This window comes from Mus musculus, chromosome 1, assembly GCF_000001635.26.
Source record: "Mus musculus strain C57BL/6J chromosome 1, GRCm38.p6 C57BL/6J".
NCBI lineage: Eukaryota > Metazoa > Chordata > Mammalia > Rodentia > Muridae > Mus > Mus musculus.
This window is the reverse complement of record NC_000067.6, coordinates 191127130-191143754: the sequence shown is the minus strand read 5'-3', so window position 1 is coordinate 191143754 and position 16625 is coordinate 191127130. Positions and strand designations below refer to the sequence as shown.

Here is a 16625-nt window from a genome sequence, read left to right as displayed (position 1 = left end):
ACGTGGCTTTCAGTCTGAGTTGAAATTTAGGTTTATCAAGAGGGCTAAAAAAGTAGATATTTCTAATATTAAAAGAGATTGGTTTTTATTCTGATAGATGGGCTTAGTCCCTTAGCTGGCCTCTGGCTTTTCACCCTTGCTGTTACTGCAAGGTGTCCTTAGTTCCTCAGGCTGTGGGAAATACAGAGATGAGGAGGAAGACTTCCAGCTCCTATTTTAGCCACAAATCGTGGTGTTACTAATGACATAATTCTTGCCTAGGCCTTGCTAAATCTGAGGTTGACAATTCTCCCTTAGGAGCTGCACAGTACTCAGAACTGTGCATACTGGTTCGTGATCATACAAATACAGTATAGGTATCGCTTGGTGCAGAGAATTACTGCAGGGGAAGGTCCAGCTTGACCATTTCTGAGTTTCCTGTGGGATAAACCCGGTTTGACGGAGGTTGGTATCTATTTACAGCTAAAAACCAAAAATATCTAAGGCTCTGCCTCCCCTCCCCAAAAGATACCAAGAGCCACAGGTGTGGGTCGTGATAGCACCCACGGGAGGAATCGGGTCAATGTCCACCCAAGCCAAGGTTAAAAGCCCACTCATCTATGGATGAGAAAATCATTTGATCACCTCAGTTAAGCGTTGCCTTATTAAACTTAATTATTAGGGGGGAGAGAGGTTGGAGACCGTACTGTTGGAAGGGCAAGCCCTTCACTGCCTCCCACCCTAAAAAAGCCAATTGGCCTTGTACTACCGGAGCCGGTTGTTACTCCCTTCTCCCTGTTTCCCGCTTGTCATCCAAAAATGCGGAGGAATATCTACTCAGTGCTATTCTTAATAAAGTGTATTTCAAATTTGTTCAGTCAAACTTAGCCAGGGTTCCAACGCCCTACTTAAAATTCAACTAGGAAGTTACCTATTCAGCACTAATTAGCATTATAAAGTCAGAGCCTACTGCTTAGGGCTTTTCTGTTAATTGTTTACTAGGATAGAAAGGACAGTCTTATCCAGATACGGTTTACCATAAGAAAAGTTAGGGAATCCCACGGAGACAGGTTTTTTCTTTAGCCCTAAGAATTCAGGTAGAACTATTGAGCATAGATAAATTTTTTGCCTCAGGCCAGCCTTTTCCTTTTTTTTTTCTTTTTTCTTTTTCTTTTTATTAACAACAGGGAGGAGATGTAGTCTCCCTGCTTGCTCAGGGGTGGAGCTTCCTGCTCAACCTTTCTGCCACACCTACTGCTGGAACCTGCCGCTTTGCTGTCCGAAGCCATCACGTGATCACCCTGCTACTGGATCCCAAGATTATTTGGCGGGAATTGGGCCCCTCCCCCTTCCTTTATAACTGAGTGCCAAAATAGTAAAAATTGAACCTTGAGCAGAGAGCTTTGTCTTGGTTCCTTCCTTATCTCTCGCTGCCTAGTCCCTCTTCTCTTCCAGGTTTCCAAAATGCCTTTCCAGGCTAGAACCCAGGTTGTGATCTACTGGCCAGACACAACACCCTCTCAGGGGTTTCCTAACCTCCTCCGGTACTGCTCTGCAATTCAGTAACCAGCAGGCCGACAGGAGGATGCTGTCCAGAAAGAAGGGCTGCAGCCATTGGTTAACTGGCGTCTTCCTTGCTTTTCTGTTGCTGTGATTAAAAAGAGGCGTGAATGAGTGTGACTTTTGGCATATTCTTTGGCTTGCAGTCCCAGAGGGTGTGTGCATACCTCACTACTCGTCAGGCCGACTTATCACTGCAACAGTAAGGTAACTAACACAGAGCTGGGTACCAGGGAGTGGATGATCACTGTGCTGTGAAGGACCTGGCCATGCTGCTATCCAGAAGGATGTGGAAGATTTGGTACTTTTTGAACGAGGAAGGGGCTTGAATGCTGTGCACAGAACTTATTAGCCAATCTGGTGGTTCGGAGAGGAATGTGGACTGTAGCAGCCTGTCTCGTGAGGTTTCCGAGGGAAGCCCGAGGCCATTCATGTGAAATTTTAGGTAAAGAGTCAGCCTTTTTACTTCTCCTAACCCAAGAAGTTGCCTGAAAAACTAAATTTAAATTTAAAAAGCAGTGGATTAACTTACTTGGTAGAGGAAGTTTCAGGACAGTGTAACGTGAGTCTGTGGAGTGGCCGTTATGGATAATTCTTATGTAGGTCTACAGTGAAAAAGAGCAAATGGGTCAGCAAAAAAAAAAAAAAAAAAAAAAAAAAAAAAAAAAAAAAAAAAAAAGTAAAGTAAAGGAGAGTGGGAAAGAAAAACAGGAGTAGGAAGTTTGATGCAGAGAGTGTCAAGCTTGTGGTGCTGAAAGAGAGACTGCAGTTGCGAAGGAGGTAATCCCCGTGAAAGAACCGTCCTGGTTCGAACTGGAACAAGAATGGTCAAGACCTGATCCAACTAAGCCTCTGATACGTGGGAAGGAGACGAAGGGTTTCCCGCTCCTAGAAAGTGTGAGCAGAGTGGCCACAAGTGTGACTCCAGAGGATGAGCATTCATCCCAGGCTGGCAGCCAAGCATGGCAGTGCTGTTCACTTGGTTCAAGTTTCAGAGCCACAAAACTCACAGGAGTGAGGGGGTTGTGAACTCTGTGGTTTCAGAGACCCGCTGAGGTCAGGAAGTGTGGCCGGGAAATCTCTGCATGAAGCCTCAAGAGTACATGGAGATCTGAGAAGCCTCTGCACACAATGGTGCTGGTGAGCATCGGATTGGGTTTGGAGACCTGGAGATGCTGAGGTTCATAAGACATCTGCCAGGAGGAGCTGCAGGCAGGGAGCAGAACGCCCCGTGAGAGGAGGTTAGGTGTGTCAGCTGGGACGCTGGGACAGCAGAGCCAGCTAAACTTTTTGGCATGGTTATGGAGATGTAGGATTTGGGGTTTTCCCTGCTGGGTTTCAGTCTTGCTTTGATCCAGCGCTTCCTCACTGTTCCTCAGCTCCTCCCTTTTGGAAAATGAATGTATATCCTGGGCTGGCCATTGTAGGCTGGAAGTGTGTGATTTGCTGTGTGATTTTTTTTTGGGGGGGGGGTCACAATGAGAGATCTCACTGAATCTCAAAAAAGGCTGTACATTAGAACTGTCTTGAAAATGTTCACAGCTATGGGCATTTTGGGAGTTGGGCTAAATGCATTCTGTTTATGATGTGGCCATGAGCATATGAGGACCAGGGAGTAAGTGGAATGTGGTTTGATGAGAACTGTCCTTCATCATCTTAGGGATTTGAACACTTGCTTCCCAGCTGGTGGTGCTATTTGGGGAGATTTAGGAGTTGTGGTCTTGCTGGGGCTAGGTTGAATAGTTTGCTTCTGGTCTTAGTAGAGCTGCCCTGTAGAATGGAGTGTCGTGCCTCCCCCTGAACATCCTGTTGGTTTGCTTCCTTTCCCCTTACATTTTGCCTTAAGAAGTTTCTAGGACTGGAGAGATGGCTCAACAGTTAAGAGCATTGACTATTCTTCCAGAGGTCCTGAGTTCAATTCCCAGCAACCACATGGTGGCTCACAACCATCTGTAATGGGATCTGATACTCTCGTCTGGTGTGTCTGAAGACAACTACAGTGTACTCACATACATAAATAAGTTTAAAAAAAAAGTTTTTAAGTTGGAAAGTTCTAACCTGGGAGAAAACTGCCACATGGCCTTGAACTTGCTTTGTATCCAACTTCTGATCCTTCTGCCCACATCTCTTCACTTTATGAGGTTCTAGGAATCGAATGTGATGGTTTGTATATCCTTGGACCAGGGAGTGGCACCATCTGAAGGTGTGGCCTTGTTGGAATAGGTGTGACCTGGTTGGAATGGGTGTGTCACTGTGGGTGTGGGTATAAGATCCTCACCCTAGTTGCCTGGAAGTCAGTCTTCCACTAGCAGCCTTTGGATGAAGACATAGAACTCTCAGCTCTGCCTGCACCATGCCTGCCTGGATACTGCCATGCTCCCACCTTGATGATAATGGACTGAACATCTGAACCTGTAAGTCAGCCCCAATTAAATGTTGTTTTTTATAAGACTTGCCTTGGTCATGGTGTCTGTTTACAGCAGTAAAACCCTAACTAAGACATCGAACCAGAGCTTTGTGCATACTAGGCAAGCACTGTACCAAGATACAACTCCACCCTCCTGAGTGTCAACTTGCTATCACCTGGCAGCTTTGCTGTCATTTAAAGGACACCTCAGTCATTCCTCGGGTAGAGTCTAGGCCCAACAAAAACCAAACCAATCAATCAAAGAAACAACCAAATGCTTGCCCCACAAAAGAAAAATGGAATGGCTCTCGGGAAATTAGCAGACCAGGTCCTCTAGCTTTAACTTGAATTCCCTAAAAAACCATCTCCCTTCCTCATTTTCAAACAGCCATTCAGTGCCTGCCCACCAGCTTGCCTCGGTGCCCAACTCTTTCCTCTGCATCTCTCCAGTGTTTCTTATTTCCCTTCCAACCCCACAAGCTGCTGCCTTATCTCCCACCAGACGCCCTTTCTTCCTCCTTCCACATCGACGCCCCACCCCCACCCCATCCCCAGCTTTCCCTTTCTTCCAGACTTCATCCAGTTCTTTTCTCTTTCCTTGGTCACTTCCAGCCTCTACTCAGAGTTAAAGATTGCCGTTCATCTCAACTCCTTCTTGCTACACTATACCGCTCTTCCCATCATGTGACTTTATCCCATCATGTGACTCTGACCCCCACCCCCCAGAGATTCTAACAAGTCAGCATTGACAAAGCTTTAGATCCAGAAAACAAAAGGATCTTCTTTGGCTGCCTTCCCAGTGGGTCCAGGAAGGGGATCTGTAGGCATGCTGATAATGAAATCTCTTGCTGACAACTGAAGACCAGGGCCACCCTCTTCTGCTACGTCTTCAGGGCACAAAAGCTGGAGTCTGTTTAAGTTAATTCCCTTTCTTGGACTTTGAAGGCCAAGAACTGGGGCATGCTGATTTATGCAAACTAGATGTAAATTAACCCTGAATTTACTGGAAATCAGTGGCTCCTCTGCCAGGAAGACTTAGGGAAAATTTGGAATCTACTTCCCAAGAGAAATATAAAAATAGAGTAGCTTTAGGCTAGGACTGAGGGGTGTGGCTGGAAGTTATGGGAGGAAGGTGCAGAGTGTAGCTTCCATCTTGGGCTCTAAGCCACCCAGCAACAGAGGAAGTAAAAGTATCAAAGATGTATCAAACCACCAAGCCTCCCGCCTTCTCTTTCAGTTCCAAATCCTGTCAAGAACCACTCACCCCAGAGAGCAGAACACTTACCCCAGAGTTACTGCGTCTGTGGGAACCTAGAGTTACTGCGTCTGCGGGAACAGGAGCTTTTCACTCAGTTCCTAGTTCCCATGACAATATTCGGCTACTCCTCCCCACAGGCATCTCCTCCATATATGCAGAATCCTTTAGTGTGGCTGGTCAAATCAACAGAATGGTCTTGAACCATGCCAGAGGGAATAAGACGTCTGGATGTTTCTGTAAGAAAGACCTTAGAGGATAGCTCCAGAGTGGATCAACTCGGCTATGAAAGTCAGGCCTCTCATTTCCTGAAGCATCTCCAGTCACATCTGGCAGGCTGAGGTAGGAGAATAGTGAGATCAAGGCCCACATAGCCTGGTCTGTCTCGGGTGTGTGTGTGTGTGTGTGTGTGTGGGTGCACGTTGCGTAGTCCCAAGATTGATGTCTCACATAATCATTGTTCTTCTACTTTATCCAATAAGGTGGGTCTCACACACGCTATTGTCTCGCCAGCAAGAACACACGTGTGAGAAACCGGATCCTTCTGCAGCAACTATATTATACCAGTTTCAACATGAAGAGGAAGACCCCAAGCACCAAAAAGGCGCTGCTTATATACACCTTAGTGTGCCGTGTCCACACCTGATTGGCTGCTCTCCCAGAGCCTCATCACCACGCCCCGGGATGGGGCCGTGACTTGGCACGAAAACACTCTCGCACATGCGCACATTGCTTGTTTACCAATTAAGCCACAGGCACAGCGGAAACGGCTTCCCACAGGTGGGGTCTCTCAATCAGACCTAGAGCTCACCTATACAGCTAGTCTTAATAGACAGCTTGCTGTGGGGAATCCCACTTCCACCTTCCAGGGCAGTCAAGCACAGCAGGGTTTTATGTGAGTTCTGGGCATCTGAACCCTTCTTGTGTATGGCAAGAACTTTGTGAACTGATCAGTCTCTCAGCCTTCTTTTAGATTGTGTGTGCTTATGTTGTAGTGGACTCGAGGTCGTCACAGGGCAGCTTGTGCAACAACTCGCAGGACTCAGTTCTCTCTGTCCAACATCGCTGGTCCCAGAGAGCAAACTCAGGTCATCGGGCTTGGTGTCAAGTGCATTTACCTGGGCCTTCTTGCATGGTCAACTGGTCTCATTTTAAGTCACCATCTGCTTGTATTTTCTGTGACTTCCAGAAGAACTGTATCCTCAAGCAGTGGTCTCAGAAGGCAGTCATGTTGGCTGAGAGCTGAGGGGATAGCACTGCCCACAGTGGACTGGGCCCTCCCACATCAAACACTATTAAGACCATGCCCTACAGACTTACCTGCTGGATAGTCCAGTTAAGGCATTTTCTTAATTAAGGTTTCTGTGTTAGTTAGGGTTTCTGAGTTAACTGGGGAGCTGTGCTTCAGATTGGGGCATAGTCACAGCTCCTCTATGACTTTCATCCTGGGAAGAATGGACACTCAGGACATGTTCTCCTTGCAGGAACGCTCAGGAGTTGAGTCAGAACACTTAGACCTCCTGTGCCTTAACGCTGCGAGACTGGTCATGAGAGCCAGCATCAGGGTGTGAGGATGAAGGGCGGTCCCACAGAGGGAAGGAGGAGGGACACCTAGTGATGGTGAATCTCGGCTGTCCACTTGAGATCTAGAATCACCTGGGAGAAGAGCAGCTTTGATGGAAGTCAGAGCAGAAACTCAAACAGGGCCGGAACCTGGAGGCCAGAGCTGATACAGAGACCACGATAAGCCAACTACGGTGCTGCTTACTGGCTTGCTTCTCATGCTTGCTCAGCCTGCTCTCTTATAAAATGCAAGACCACCCTCCAGGAGAGGCACCACCCACAATGGTCTAGATCCTTTTATGTCAATCACTAATTAAGAAAATGCATCACAAACTTGCCTATAGGCAAATCTTATAGGGTCATTTTCTCAATGGAGAGTCCCTCTTCCCAAACAACTCTGTCTTGTGTCAAACCGACATAAAACTAGCCAAAACAGTTTCTTTTTTCCGCATGACTCTAGTTTGTGTGGAGAGAACAAACGAACACCCTAATCAGCACAGATCCCCTGGACCTGGAGTTACAGACCATTGTGTGCTGCCTGACATGGGGCCACATTCAGGTTCTCTGGAAGAGCAGCAATTGACCCCATTAGCTGCTGACCTGCCTCCCTAGACCTCATTGTCATTTTAAAAATTAGAGTATCTTCTATTTATTCTTTGCCAGTTCATATGTGTACATAAGGCTCACACAGCTCTCCTCAGTTCCCTGTGGGAGGCTCAGTTATGTCTGCCTTGCCCTTTACATCTGCTCCTTCGTTTTTGTTCTAATTAAGGACCCCCTGGGTCCTGTTGTGCTGACTGGTCTTGTTGACTTGATTGAGAGCAGGTGACCACAGTGGCAGTGAGGGTGCCATGCCCAGGTCATGCCCTGAAGATCGCACTGCACACCCTTCCTCCCCATCCTGTTACATCCTTGCCACCTCTCTTCCACAATATTCTCCAAGCGTTAGGAGCAAAGGTTGGTACAGATGCCCCATTTAGGAGCTGAACGTGAAATAGAAATTTATTCTCAGCATTTTTCCCAGTTATGAGTCTCTGCATTGACTGCAGACCAACACAGGTAGAAACTTCTTTGGCCAAGGTTGAGGGCAGCCCTGATCTATGGCTGTAAGCATAAATATTCAGAAGGCAGCTTAACAGCATGCCCATTTTAGCAAAACAACAGTAGTTGGTTCCTCTCTAGCTCCAGCGACCTGAACCTGGGATTACAGTCCTAGGCTTGAATTCCTTTCTGGGGAGCAGGCTTCAAACCCAATACCAAAGTAGTTGATTATCTCTGTGGGGTCCCTGCAGGTGAGGCAGGGAGGGAAGTGAATCACGAAGAGGTGAGGATAAAAACCAGGTTCAACCTGACTCATCCGGCTGGATCACACTTCTAGAGTCTGTGGGGTGGTTTATTGCCAGCATGTTTAAACAAGGTACTATCTGGGGAAACTTTCCTGGTGTAATACAATCCCCGGTGCACAAGAAAGTGTAATTACATAGAAATTCAAGTCAAAGTACAGAGATGACATGTAAAGATAGGTTCTTGTATTAGCTTAGGAGTCTAAGAAAAGATCTGGCCTGGTCTTGGTCATACAGATTATGACAAATACGGAGGTCATTTGGGTTTTTTCGTATCTCTGATGCTGGCCATATAGATAATGAAGGGTCATTTAGACTACTAGACATCTCTAGTCCTCATTGTGGGAGCTTGATATGTCCTGGCCTAACAGATATCGCAGATCACCAGGCTATTAATCACCTCCAATTCCCAGTTTTCTGGATGGAAGGACAGGTTTTATGTCTTTTTTTTTTTTTTTTTTTTTTTTTTTTGAGAGGACAAACCTGTGTGCTTAACATTCCTGGTTTCCCTGGAGATCTATGACTGCAAGGACAGTTTGCACCCAACATGCTTCCATGCCTCTATAACCTTCATACTACTGTTCCAGTGGTCACACCTTGCAAGGAAAGGCAGTATTGTAGCACATAGGGTTGACTGAGGGATACCATTGATAGCTTTTCTCAGTTAGCAGCTGGCTTAGTACCCACCAAGCCTGGTACTGACGCTACACTTGACTGTAGATACAATGTAGCCAGCTGCCTCAGGCTCCTACTGCTGTGGCTTCCCCACCAAGGTGGAACGAAACTTCAATCTGTGAGTCAAAAATAAACCCTTTCTCTCTTAAGTTGCCTTTGCCCTGATATTTTATCACAGCGATATGAAGAGAAACTGTGACATATACATTGAACATACACATCGCTGGTGACACGCAGAATCGACAGTCACTTCTGAGTGCCATAGATTGACTATCTCCCCACTGCTGTAAAATGTCTGATGGCAACTACTTAAGGGGAGATCTGTTTTCTCACAGCTTGGCAGGTCTCAAGCCATCACAGTAGATAGAGCAGGCACAACAGAGCTGAGTGGCTTGCATCATGGTGGCTACAAAAGCAGCGCTGCCAGAAGAGTAAGGGCAAGCCGCACTCCCAAGGCTGCTCGCCCGGTGATCTGTTTTCTCCGAAGCACTTCCTTCCGTCGTCTGCCACTTCCAATAGCCTCTTCAAGTCTGATCCAATCTCCTCTGGAAATGCCCTCACAGGTACATCTGGAAGTATACTTTACTAACCGAGTTGTCTCTCAGTCCAATAAAGATGGCCACAGAGATTAATCATCACATTAGGCTCCATCCATCTCCTAGGCATTGCTCGGAACCACTGTTCCCAGTCTATGGCCTGAAATCCTAGTGCAGCCCTGTGGACACTACCCAGCAGAGAGCAATAAGACAAATTGTCTTTGTCTTCACACTAACACCGTACACAGGCTTCAGAGGTCCTGATAGCTGTCTCTAAAGGGGTGAGAAGAAAGGCCAGCAGAGAGCTGCCTGCCTTCCTCTTCCGAGCTCTCTTTGAGGGCTTGTCCAGTGTGGGTGGTGTCACCCACATACTCAAGAGAGCAGTGGCAGTTCCCCAAGGGCTGTTGATGAGACAAGAAGGCAGTCTCCTACAGTCCTCCTTGGACTTCAGACTCCACCTCCTTGGATTCACACCCACAACCCTAAGGGCTTGAGACCCCACTCCTCAGCACAGCACTCGGGCGACACTTCTGCCCATGTCTTCTCACTTTCTCATGTTTTTTTAAAGTGCTACTCAAACTTTCTGGAAGCTGTAGGCTGCCAAACACACTGGAAGTGAGCTGCTTCCATTCCCATACTCTGCCCGATGCTAAGACTCCATGGGGAAGCAACCGGAAGCACAGAGAGCTTCTGCCACCTGGTAATCAATTCAATCTGGTGATTTCAGATAAATTTGTCCTCTTTCTTCACAAGAACTGCTGACACTACCGGGGCTCTTTCCTTTAAAGAAAAAATTAGATTTACTTAAGGGGATGGGGGCACATGTGGAGGTCAGAGGGCAACTTCAGGAGTTGTTTCTCTTCCCCCACCAGGCAGGTCCCAGGGATTGAATGTAGATCACTGGGATTACAAGAACCCTGACCTACTTACTGGACCATTCCTTGGGCCCACTTTTGTTGTTGGTAGTGCTAGGGATTGAATGTAGCCTTTTGCCCCTGTTGGATAAGATCTTGTCACTGACCTGTGGCCCTGATCCTTTACTTCTTGAGACAGGGATTCACTGAGTTGTCCAGGTCTTTAACTTGTTTTGTTGCGGAGCTTTTGATTCTCCTGCCTCAGCCTCTGGAGTAACTGGAATGGCAGGTTTCTGCCATGAAGCCCTGGCTCAGCCCAGGCTCAACTCAGGTCCTGCAGATGAGTCCAGCTGCACGGCTTATCTCTCTAGAGCAACCAGCTACTGCTTCCTGTTGGGGGGACTCTCCCATTACGTGAGACATTAGTGGGTAGCCCCACTGCAGATTAACAAAGCCAAGGCCCAGGTCTGAGCCCCAGACTGGGCAAGGACAGCGTTGTGTCAGACTTCAATTCCTGAAGTACTGAGCAATGTCCGGAGGCATAGGCATTCTTCCGGATGAGCAATCTAAGCCTGGCCACAAGGTGCTTATTGAACTTCCTGTCTCTTCCCTGCTGTTTCCTCCAGTCTCTCCCTGGTCCTTCCTTTCAGTAAACCCCCTCCCTGGCTGTCAACACACACACTATTTTCTTGTTCTGAGGGCACTCACCATAGCAGAGCAAGACGGTTGGTGACCCAGCGGCTCCCTCTTCTTCTCTTGCTAAGAGAACCCTGTTTGTTTGTTTGTTTGTTTGTTTCATTCGTTCACCCATTTTCCTTATGCACACTGACTGGTCAGAGCAGGAGTGGCAGAAAATGGGAGCCATGGGTAGAGCTTGGATCCTATCCCCTCAGATGGAGGGCAAAGAAGCAAACAGAAAGGGGCAGAGATACCTCAGTTAGACTTGGTCAGGGCGTGGTCAGGGGTGACTGACAGGCAAGGTGTGTCCAAGCACCTGCCAGAGCTGCTGGTGTTCTGTGTGGATGTGCAAGTACACACTCGCTCTGCAGCTTGGCTCCATCCCAGCCTGGAGATAATAATGGTGAGTTTCTGATCCTCCATCTCCCCCTCCTAAGAGCTGGGATTACAGATGTGAGCCATCACGGCCAACGTATCCATGGAGATCACAAACCCAGGGCTGCATGCATGCTGGATAAGCACTCTGCTGAGTCCTCAACCCCTCCTTATGCCTTTTTGGTTCTGTTCTGTTTGTTTTTTTGAGACAAGGTCTTACTATGTAGCTCTAGTTGTCACTGAATTTCCATGTAGATGGTGATCCCTGAACCCGCATATCACCACATGTGGCCCCTCTTTATAAAGTGTACTTTTGTGATCCTTTCAAGAGAGTGAAGATTGAGAGGAATCAGAGAGGAGACAGCTGGGGTAGTGAGGATGGCACCAAGAGAAGACGTGCTTGCTCTCTCTGTGTCACTCCCCCTCCTCCACCCCGTGTGTGTGTGTGTGTGTGTGTGTGTGTGTGTGTGTGTGGTGTGTGCCTCCCTCTGTCTGTCTCTGTCTCTTTCTGTATCTCCCTTTCTCTCTGTCTGTCTCTGTTTCTGTCTCTCTGTTCCCTCCCTGCTATAAGCCTGCCCTGATGATTAAGCTTGCACTTGAGAGTCAGAGGGCTATGAGGACAGTTAAGCCCCTCCCAGGAAGAGAATCAGGTTAGGGAATGGGGAAGAGGGCAGCCTTGTGTTGGGTCCATGCTGTGTAGAATCTAACACCAAGTGAGAAGTAAGTTGTTTTAGTAGCAGCCAACAAATAGTCCCGTGATTGTAAAGCCAAATCTATCAGTACCTGTGTAGAGACTGAAGAGGGACGGACTTACATCAGAGACAATATATAATGTAATTGATATAAAATATAGGCCTGAGTATGGGCTGGTATGACCTTGATGGAGGAAGAAGGGTTAGGTCATGGACCTTTCTGTTGTTCTTGGGTGGCTTCAGGTCCAGTGTGAGAAGAAGAGGAACTAGAACTAGAAATAGAAATAGAGTGGGAAGGGAGAGCAGGGGCCAAGGAACTGGGAGGGCACAGCCCTAGAACCCTTCATCTTCTCTCCATCCTTACCTTTGACCTCCACAGGGTGCCATGGCACACTGGCACATGCACACACAGAGAGATATAAAAAGAAACTCCCAACTGGGTGCAGTGCCTTGCCTCTCCAGGTGAACTCTGACTGGCCCCGTCTCTGACGTCTCAGGCTGACAGCTCTTCCTCAGGCTTCATCCACACCCCTGCAGGAGCTACTTAGGCTCAGCCAGGCTCAAGAGCTTCCCTCACCAGCCTCTCTCACCACCTGAGGAGGAGGCAGCAGACCGAAAGGCTCACAGAAGAACTTCTGGAGACTCTCTGGAGAGCTGGAGCCTGGCAAGGTGAGGGCGGGGTGAGAGGGCAGGGGTGGGGTGGGAGACTTGTGCCTTCATCCTGTCTCTCTAAGTCTGTCTTCCTCACGCCTGGTGGAAATTCCTAAAGTCTAGCACTCCGCACGTCACCTACGCCTACACAAGAGAAACTGAGGGTTCTTGGTTTTAACACAGGGAAGGATTTCAGGACCAGCCAGTATGAAGCACAGCTGGTATTAAGAGAGATTTTAATATAAATTTCAAGCTAGAGAGTTACGAGCAAGAAAGTGCCTGCGAAGAGGGTATGGCACACCCAGGAGCATAGATGGACAGCTGAGGGTCCCACCTCACCCTCCTCACCACAGCTACCTACATCCTGTGGTGGGTTTGGAAGCTGTTATCTCCAAGGGGATTCTGGGAAGCCTAAATGAGGCCACAGGTGAATCCTGTGGGCATCAGACAGGATTGCAGCAGATAAAGTAAAAGGCCAGCTCAGAGGGAAGACAGACAATAGGGTGTCTGTACCGTAAACAAATCAACAATCCATTTGAGATTCCCAAAAAAATGTCGGGAGAAAGATGAGGCCTTACCTAAGTTCATATACATTCAGGCCTCGAGACTGCTTCATAGACATCTTAACATACAACATCTATACTTGGAAGTACATTATTTGTCTGTCGGTAACCTTCAGGGCAAACGCTGTTAGCTAATCATGCCAGCATTCTGGTTTCTCAGTCAACCAGAGGCTGCAGCCAGGCTCTGGGTCCTGTAATTCTGCCTGTCTTTCTAGGCTGCTTCTAAGGAACTCCTACAGAGACTGAGCCCCGTACCCCTGTGTAACGTACCCTGGAGTAAACCACTTACATCTCTGAAAACCCTGGGATCTGCACGCTGGGGATCTGTCTGCACATCTCAGGATGGTCACCAGCACAGTCATGTGACAGAGAAAGCTCAGTGTGGCACATGGACAAGATGGAAAGAACCAAGCAGTGAAGATCCATTGAACTGAACTATTCTGATTGGTTTGATCAGTGGTTCTCAACTTGTGGGTAGAGAGCTCTTTGGGGAGGGGGGTGTCATATCAGACACCCTGCCCTCAGATATTACATTACAGTTCATAACAGTAGCAAAATTACCGTTATGAAGTAATAACAAAAATAATTTTGTGGTTGGGAGTCAGCACAACATTTGAAACTGTATTAAAGGGTCACAGTGCGAGGAAGGTTGAGTTAAGGGGAAATTTAAGGTTTCTTTGGGAAGTCAGTTGTGTCAAATGGAGTTTTGTTCGGGCACACACATGAAGGAATGTTTTCCTGAAGCAGACACAGGTGAAAGGATGTTTTGCTAAAGCAAGCACATGAAAGGAAGTGTGATAAAGGATTCTGTGCTAATGACACACATGTATTGGTTCGCCTTACATTGCGTTATTGAGCTCCGTTTGTCATGACTCCATAGAGAGAAACACACCAAAATACTTTGGTGGTATACTGGCCACTTCTTGCTGCTTCCCAAGACTTGGGCCACTTGGCGGAGTGATGTCAGCTGACTCAGACTCCCATGGACTTTTGCTAAGACAGACTCACTTGGGAAGACAATGGGCAGCTTGTAGCACTAGCTTTGCAATGCCTCTTGGTCTTGCATCACTGCTGATCTTTGCTTTGTTGAGGCATGGCAGAGAACTTCTCCTGGTGTCCCTGGTGGTCTTGGTCGCTTCCACTGGTTCGTGCAGATTTGGCTGAGGTCTGACTGTTTCTGCTAGGTCATGCTACCGCTGCTGATTCATGTTTGCTATTCCAACACTACTGGACTGGATGGCGGATGTATTCGTAAAGTATTTGCAAGTGGATTGAGCTGCTGCCGCTAACTGTTGATTTCCTGACAATGCAGATGGGATTTGCTCCAAAGAACAATTTCTAAACAGGCCCACTTTCTCCAGATCCTAGTAACCGTTCTTTCCCATTACCTCTGGTGGGTGGTGGGCTAGAAAGGAGGTTAAAGCACTTAAGAACCATTGTTAAAATCAGGGTTGAGAAAATTTAAGCTTGCAGTTGAGGACCACTGGGTGAGATCCTAGATTTGGGTGACAGCAGTGCTCTCCTCGTTTTTGTCTTTTGACTTGTACTTGTGGAATGCCAATGAGCATTAGCTGAAGATTGACCATATGCTAGATTATTTCCTTTCAAAGCCTGGTCCCTGGGCAGATTCTCTTAGACCCTCCAGAGGTCAGGGACAGGCCTAGCGGGAGTTAATCACTGATATCCAGTCAAACCTCTGTGCTAAGGATCTCACCTAAGAAAGCTCAGGAACTGGGACTGATGAGATGGCTCAGCTGGGAAAGGTGCTGCTACCACCCCAGACAACCTGACTTCAATTCCCAGGGCCTGTGTGGTAGAAGGAGAGAACAGACTTTTCTCTGACCTCCTTATGTTTAATATGGCATGGATGTGCACATGTGCACACACACACAAATAAATAAACAGAAATACACCAGTGTACAAAATCATAAATGTTAAAAAGAGAGAGAGAGAGAGAGAGAGAGGGAGAGAGAGAGAGAGAGAGAGAAAGTCACATGACGCCACACAGGCCTAAGGATTTTGGATTTAGTATCCCTGAATTACAGATAAAAACATAAAGTGTGGAGAAATTAGTGAACAGCTTAGAAGGAGGCCCAGGGTCTGTGCAGCCCACCCTTGTCCCTCATAGCTGCAAAAAGGGTCAGCAAGGGTCACTGTGAGAACCAGGTTTTCTCCTGGGTTAATGGATATGAAAGCTAGCCCTTTGTTTGTTTTTGTTATTTATTTATTTATTTATTTATTTATTCCCCTTCCCTTCTCCCTCTTGCTCTAGCCCCACTCGTTTCCAACCCATAGGTTTTTTATTTGTTTCTTATTATGGATGGTTGTGAGCCACCATGTGGTTGCTGGGATTTGAACTCATGACCTCTGGAAGAGCAGTCAGTGCTCTTAACAGCTGAGCCATCTCACCAGCTCGTTGTTATGGTTTTAGATATTTTATTTGGGGGCTGGAGAGGTGGCTCCGTGGTTAAGTGCTACATCCACTCCAGTAGTGACTCGCTTGGCAGGCCTAAAAGCCTGCAAGCAGTCACAAGGCAAAGAGTTTTGAGGAAACTTAGCCTCCTGGAACCTTGGCATTCCCATAGCTAGAATGCCCCAGATTCGTCCCTGCAATATTGTGGAGGGTCTTGCATGCTTTCTTACAGTATTCTACTGGATAAGAGTTAGAAGTCTCAGGGCAGGCTTATGTATACCTAGAATCTTCATTACATTCAGGTATTGCAAACTACATTTCATATTAGAAGAAAGTTGGTGAATTCTTCTGATAAATGGAGATTCCCTACAGATACCTAAAGGAACAGCCAAGTTACTCTCATATGCAAGTATTTACCAAGGCCTAGGAAATAGGGGGGTTGTGGTATTGCATTATTCATGAGAAGGTCTGCTAGAGCAGAAGCCCCTGGTGCTAGCTTTCACAAGGTTCAAAGGAGTAGCATAAATTGTGACTAGGGTGTGAAATCCTTACCTGACATTAGCTGACTCTAGGCAGGGCTGTTTTATCTTTACTGTAAACATTACCTGGTTCCTGTCAGTCCTTTGTAGGCATTCCTCTGTTTTGTGTCAGATACTTTAATGTACCTTGCCTGCTGTGACACCTTACTCCTTTGTTTCCTGTATTATAGATTGGTGTTTGCTTTGTGAAAAATTACATCCAGATACAACACTCCCTTGTGTCTGTGTCCATTTGGCACCCTTTTCTCACCAACTCCATGCCCACCTGCTGGAACCCCTAATTTCTGCGGATTGAGAGAGGCCGACTGAGCCCGGTCTGTGGCAGTTAAGAGTACTTGGTGTTCTTGCAGAGGAATCAGGTTTGATTCCCAGGGCCCACATGTTGGCTTACAGCCAGTCATAGTTTCAGTTTTAGGGGATCAAGACTTTCTTCTGACCATCTCAGGCACCATGTACACATGTGTGCATGATACACAGACATATACATAGGCAGAACACTTATGCACATAAGATAAATATAAATTTAAAAATTATTCTTTTAC

The 16625-nt window shown here is 47.1% G+C and overlaps 2 long non-coding RNA genes across 2 annotated transcripts; both read left to right on the top strand.

Moving 5' to 3' along the window:
* The first annotated feature begins 3915 nt into the window (after positions 1-3915).
* Gm31696 lies at positions 3916-5772 on the top strand. The gene is made up of 3 exons (XR_373869.2): positions 3916-3953; positions 5342-5543; positions 5684-5772. It is a non-coding gene; the product is annotated as a predicted gene, 31696 (long non-coding RNA).
* Positions 5773-11029: 5257 nt separating this feature from the next.
* Positions 11030-15444, top strand: Gm31640. Its single transcript, XR_373868.3, has 3 exons — positions 11030-11253; positions 12297-12586; positions 13347-15444. It is a non-coding gene; the product is annotated as a predicted gene, 31640 (long non-coding RNA).
* The last annotated feature ends 1181 nt before the right edge of the window (positions 15445-16625 follow it).